Source organism: Leiobunum rupestre, chromosome 5, assembly GCF_980474605.1.
Source record: "Leiobunum rupestre chromosome 5, qqLeiRupe1.1.hap1, whole genome shotgun sequence".
NCBI lineage: Eukaryota > Metazoa > Arthropoda > Arachnida > Opiliones > Sclerosomatidae > Leiobunum > Leiobunum rupestre.
Window position 1 is genome coordinate 51,094,251 of NC_143388.1, and position 6,546 is coordinate 51,100,796.

A 6,546-nucleotide genomic window follows, 5' to 3' on the forward strand; every position below is an offset into this window, starting at 1 on the left:
ATTAGAAGAATATTTGCACAAGGAAACGTACTTAAAGCACAAGGAAAATGAACTGGGTGAAAACTCGGAACAACTCCTTCTGCGTAGAGTTTGCAAGTTCTCTCCCCACTGGTTTAAGGGGTTTTCCCCCGAGATCTTCGGTTTCCCCTTCCATAAAAACTTGTTGTTGGCTCGAACGCGTGGCATGCAGGGCTTGTCACCACCGTCCTACGCATTGTAACCCGGCCATCTGAATTAATGGCTTCAAAAGTCGCTTGATGACTTAGGCCTAAGGTGGTGCCTTGGGTGATTATTATTTTAAAGAGTGAGAAAAGGCCTAAAGAGTTGCTTTATGTTAGATTAGTCAAGTGTTTATGGGGATCAATATTAGTTATCTATGAGAATTGTTACCACAACACCGAAATTAAATTATTTAATATGGTAATGAGATTAGAGTGGCGTAAACTGATAATGTCCAAAATTGAAAAAGAACAAGAAACCTCAGATATAGAAATCACATGCTTATATGAAGTTTTATGTGGAATTTAGAATTCCGTCTTAGATGCTTCGACTGAAACCTCTTAAGAGTGAATGGTTTGCCTCCTTAAAATTTTCTTTTCAATTTTAGTTTTCTTATGTGGTTTTTATTTTCCGAATAAAGTAAACTACATTGCTGTTGTGGTTAATTCTATAGCCCAAGGTATTCTAGATATACTTATCTCCATCGTAGTTGAGAAGAATGAGAGATTTGAACCCAGTGAAAACAGTGGTAAAACTTGCATGCTTTTGAAGTGTTCTACAAATCATTACAAAAAGGTTTTTTCATGTAGATAAATTTCCAAATCTGAGAATGTTAGTTCTTTGGACAGTCGCTTAATCCAATTGGGAGGTGCTAGCCTCAAAGGAGTTCACAAGTTTGCTAGACTGTCTCTTAAAAGAACCAATTTAAAAAATGAAGCTCGAAACTATTTACACATTATTGATAAAATTAAAATGACCATCCAGGATAAAGAGAGAGACCTATTGCCCAGTTTAAAGACTAGAGATAAGGGGTATCCTTTCTTCTTGAAGAATGAATTTCACAACGTCTTAAGCGCGTTTGATGAAAAGTTTAAAAGTCAAATAAAAAGCGAAAACCTCAAGAAACTTGGTGTCAACATTTGTAAAGTACATTAATATTTAAAAAAAAATTATATTAGAATTTCATTTTAGGGGGGTGGAGCTGAGGAAGGTTTTTAAATTTTTGTGGTATAATTTTTAAAAATATTTTTCCTTAGGTTTTATGCCCTGTACTGAAATTTGATGTTGAACTTTGGAAATAATTTAAATTAGCCTGTGATGAGCTCAACTGCAGTAGTCCAAATTTGAAGACGTTTAATCAAAAATTAATTTCCAAGATGGTGAATACAAGAGTCAGCGAAATTATGTTTTCTGTCTTTGGTGAAAAGGTTCCTAAAGGGGGTTTTCTGTTAAGAGACAAGTTAGGCCTACTTTCAAAGTTAAAATTAAAATCAAAATCTTAAGTAATAACGAGGAAAGAAAAACCTTAAGAAGTGTGTATTTCTAAAGAGCAAAAAAACCAAAGCTTTAAAAAATCAGAAAAACGATATTTCAAGAGCTCCTCGCAAAAATCCCAAGAAAGTAAAAGTTATTACAGGTCTGGTTACGCCATCTTCCAGTCCAGTGATCTCCAGAAGGAAATTAAATGTTAAAAAGATTTGTAACATTAAAAAAGTTACTACTACACCTTCTCAGGGGAAAAATCAAAACAAAATAAAATAAAAATTAACCCGAAAAAGCTTTCAATGTAAAAGCAAAACTTTTTTTTATAAATTATTACGATTTTAATGAATGTGATAGAACACTACTATTTTAATGAAAATGTGATAAAAAAATGCAAATGTCATAAAAAGTTCCTATTTAACTGGCAATAAAGTGATATTTAAAAAAAAAGTTTTTTTATTTCTCCTGGATTTTCTTATTTAACTTTTTAAGAGGAGCATCTGCAACTGCTATATGACACCCTCTACTAGTCATCATGGGTAAATTTTTTCCCCGGTAAATCACCTTTCAAAATTAAAGCACTTTGAGCGTGAGAATAGTTAACTCCTGACAACTTTCCAGAAGTAGAGTGTCTGAACTGCCCAAAAACACTTTCAATAGCACTATCATTTATACGCCCAGGTATTATAAAATAACCTGGATGTTCAGTTAAATACCCTTGAACCAAATCTTTAAATCCAAATATCATAATACGAAGTAAGTCCCATGTTTGCCCTGCTAAAAATAGTTTTTGGTTGGATGACTTCAGGTCTATGTCCTCGAAAGAAAATAGTACATTGTTTACCCAATCTTAAAAAACCCATAACCTTCAGTAATGGATTGCATCACTGGGTGGTCAAGGCTATCAAGTGGAGTTCTTTGTAAAATTCCTTCTTCAAATATTTTTTTGCAATTTATTAGATACTCCCTTGACATCATGATTTCATTCTTCAGTGCAGGAGTAACTTTAGGATCATCAGGGTCATTTGCCATGCACTTTCGTGACATTTTCTACATTACATTATCTGACCGAATATATAAGCCCTTACACTGTGATTAAAATCTGACGCCATTTTACAAAATGGCAGATATCATAATGCGATAACTGCCGAAATTATTTGTCCTATAAATCCTATTAATTTAATAAAATTCGAGGCCATGTTGCAAAATGGTGGATATCAAAATGTCTCACGGTAATTATTCGACGATAAATCTGAATTTTTCTGTTTCATTAAATGATCGAATAAACAGTCTTCTATTTTGAAAGAATTCGGAAGCCATTTTGCAAAATGGCGCATGTCTGAGAAGTTTCGTAATTATTAGTCAACTATTCTGAAAGTTTCTATTTCTGACTGAGTAAATTAGTCCTATATCTTTTGAGAGAAATACGCAGTTTTTTAAAATATCAATGTATCCCTTGGTGCGATAAATTCCGTATTGTTATTGTTATAAAAAAATATAGGAAACTTCATATAAAATGTGTAAATTTTAATACATTTCGGCAAAATCCAATAATATTGGGTAAGTTCGTAAATTATTGGATTAATAGAAAATAATTATGGTTAAATTCAGCATTTAGGCATAATTTGGGTAAATTGAAATATTATTAAATTAGTTCAATTGGCATTGTAGAATTATTGGTAATTTGGAAAATTATTGGTAATTTGGAAAATTATTGGTAATTTGGAAAATTATTGGTAATTTGGAAAATGGTTGTAATTCAGGAAATTTTGGTTAATTTGGGAAATTATTGGTAATTCAGGAAATTATTGGTAATTCTGGAAATTATTGGTAATTCTGGAAATTATTGGTAATTCTGGAAATTATTGGTAATTCTGGAAATTATCGGTAATTCGGGAAAGTATCGGTAATTCGGGAAAGTATCGGTAACTCGGGAAATTATCGGTAACTAAGGAAATTATCGGTAACTCGGAAAATTATCGGTAACTAAGGAAATTATCGGTAACTCGGAAAATTATCGGTCACTCGGGAAATTATTGGTAACTCGGGAAATTATTGGTAACTCGGGAGATTATATGCCAATATTTCAAAACATGGCCAAAATCAGTTATGCCCGAAGGTAAGGTAGAACTAATTAAAAATATTTTAACGTTTGGACTTCACTACAGCAAAAGAGTAGGGTTAAAGTATCACCTATAGGAGGCGTAATATTGGTCTATATATTTACTAATTTGTTTAAAGAGTAGTAAGGTTATGTGTAGACCCCTGAAATAGTCAATCACTTTAGCTTCTCCTTCCCACAATTCCCTCAGAAAATCGTTGCAAAAATTTAAAAGCTGATTTCTTTACTCGTCTATTTACAAAATATTATATACATTTTTACGATATTTATTTTAACCAAATAATATAGTATAATAAAAACTTACCAAAATTATTATAATTCGCCCAAAGGTTAATGAACTTACACTATATCAATTGGATTTAGTGAAAATTAATAGACTGTAAACAAAATTATGTGAATTGCACAATATTATTGGAATTTTCTCAATATATTCAAATATACACAATATTATTTCAATTTACCAATTTTATATAAATATACACAATATTATTTAAATTTGCCCACTATTATTTCAATTAACCAAATATTATTGGAATTTACTCAAAATTGTTCCAATGTAATCAAAATTATTTGAAGTTACTCAATATTATTAAAACACCAAATATAGTTTGAATTTCTCCCAATTTATATGAATGTCGACAGTGTAATTTGAACTAATTTAATGTTATTTCAATTTAAACAAATTATACGAATTTGCCTAAATGTATTCCTTTCCTAATTAAATGTGAAATTAACCTTAATTATTTCAGTTAACCCAATGATATAAGAACTTATCCAATATTATTTGAATTTGCCGAAATATACCCATTTTAAAAATAAATTCCGATAATTTTTCTGATAACAATCAAGAGGTACATTGTTATGCGATATTTTACAGATTTCAAATCAATGGACAAATAATTTCGGCAGTTATCGCATTATGAGATATTGATATCTGCCATTTTGTAAAATGGCGTCAGATTTCTATCGCAGTGTAAGGGGCTTATTTTTTCGGTCAGATAATGTAATGTAGAAAATTTCACGTAAATCGACAAATAATTTCGGCAGTTATCGCATCATAAGTTATATTTATATCCACCATATTTCAAAATGGCGTCGGATTAATAATGGAAAATCCATAGGTCTAATTAACTCGGGCTGATAATGAAACGTAGAAAATTTCTGATTAATCGACGAATATTTACGGAACTTATCGCACGATGAGTTTTATTGATATCCGCCATTTTCCAAAATGGTGTCGGATTTCTATAAAAATCTATAGTACGAATTCATTCGGGCAGATAAGATACAAATTACCTAACTTATTGCACCATAATTTATATTTGTATCCGCCATTTTATAAAATGGCGTCGTTTATCTAACGAAATTTTAAAATATGTTAACATAGTGTAATGTAGAAATTTTTAGATTTATCGGCGAAAATATATGGCAGTTATCACGGCATAAGTTTTACAAATATTTTGTATTATACCTAAAATTTCGGCCTATTTCTTCCAATTAGCTCGAGTTCACCCAAAATGGTTTTTATTCCCCCCTATTTGTCCAAAGTAATCCAAAAATGTAAAATTTACTATTTTGTTTATTTTTTTAAAAACATAATTTTTTTATTTATTGACGTTTTGCACAGAATTGGTCATTTTCGCATGTTATTTTACGTAGACTTTTTCTAATTTTATGTTGTCTAAAACATTTTTGGTTGCCATGGCAAAACGGAAGCCCAGCGTAACTTTTCCCTTTAACGGGTTTCATGTTACATCTAGGTCTAACAATCCCCCAACATTGAACAAAATCGGTGAGAACCACCTCGGGTCGTCTCCTCGTGAGAAGTCCAGATACTCGTTTAGGCATTTTAAGTTTAGTGCCCTCAAGATCTATATCATACACCATAGTTGGCGCCATCCAACCAAAAACTATCGCTAAATATTCAAAAGCTTTGGTCCCGTTAAACTTCGAAGAAAATAATGCCTGTACCACGTTTTTTAATTGGTGGACCGGGTAAATGATCCAACTGAGTTTGTGAAATGGCCAGCTTGGGTGATCGATAGTCGGACTTAAGTTATGGTCCTTGATGTCTCCGTCTCCTGAATAACCAATTGGTTCTTTCCTATTTAATGTAAATTTTACCAACCTCAAATTAAGTGACGCTCCATCACAAACAATTGCTCGAGGTTTAAAACCGAAATTGTGAAATGCATCCAGACTGTGATGAAGTTGGGACAGTCCCATTAGACGTAATGTATGGGTCAACTATGTCAAATTTATATGAGATATCTCTCCACAAAAATTGTAGGATATAATCAGCTGGTAAAGGCTCGCTGGTCTCCAATTCTTTGTAAACATCGACAGGTGAAGCACATTATTCTGACTGCGAAATCTATCGGCTTTGCATGCATCACGCAACTTATCGGAAAATTCACAATTTTGGTTCCCTTCAAACAACTTAATTTCATGTGGAAAATCTGTAATAATAATGTTGAAAATTTGTTCAAGTGGTTGGTTTTGCTCTTGGTGTAATGGAAATTTAAATTTCTCGAGTTTTTCTTCAAGTAATTGCCCTTTTCTGTTAAGATTCCTGCTTTCACACTGTATGTTTGAAACTCGCTTTTTCATACTTCGTGGGGTTAGCGAAGACAACGACACTGAAGAGGAGACATCTAATTTCGATTTTTTATTAGATATCGTATTTGGTTTTTCTTCTTTCAGAAGCTCAAATTTCCTTTTAAGGGTTTGATAGCCTTTAAAGTTGGAGCTTCATTTAAGACAGCTTACACATTTCTTTTTATTATTCTGTCTTGGTTTGACAAGTGAGCAGTTCGGTGATTCATAGCGTAGATATGGACTAGTTATTGTCACTAGGCTTATACTTCTAATGGAAATATCATCATCAGAATGAATGTCACTCTCACTTATACCTTCAAAAACACCAGACTTTCCATTGCCAG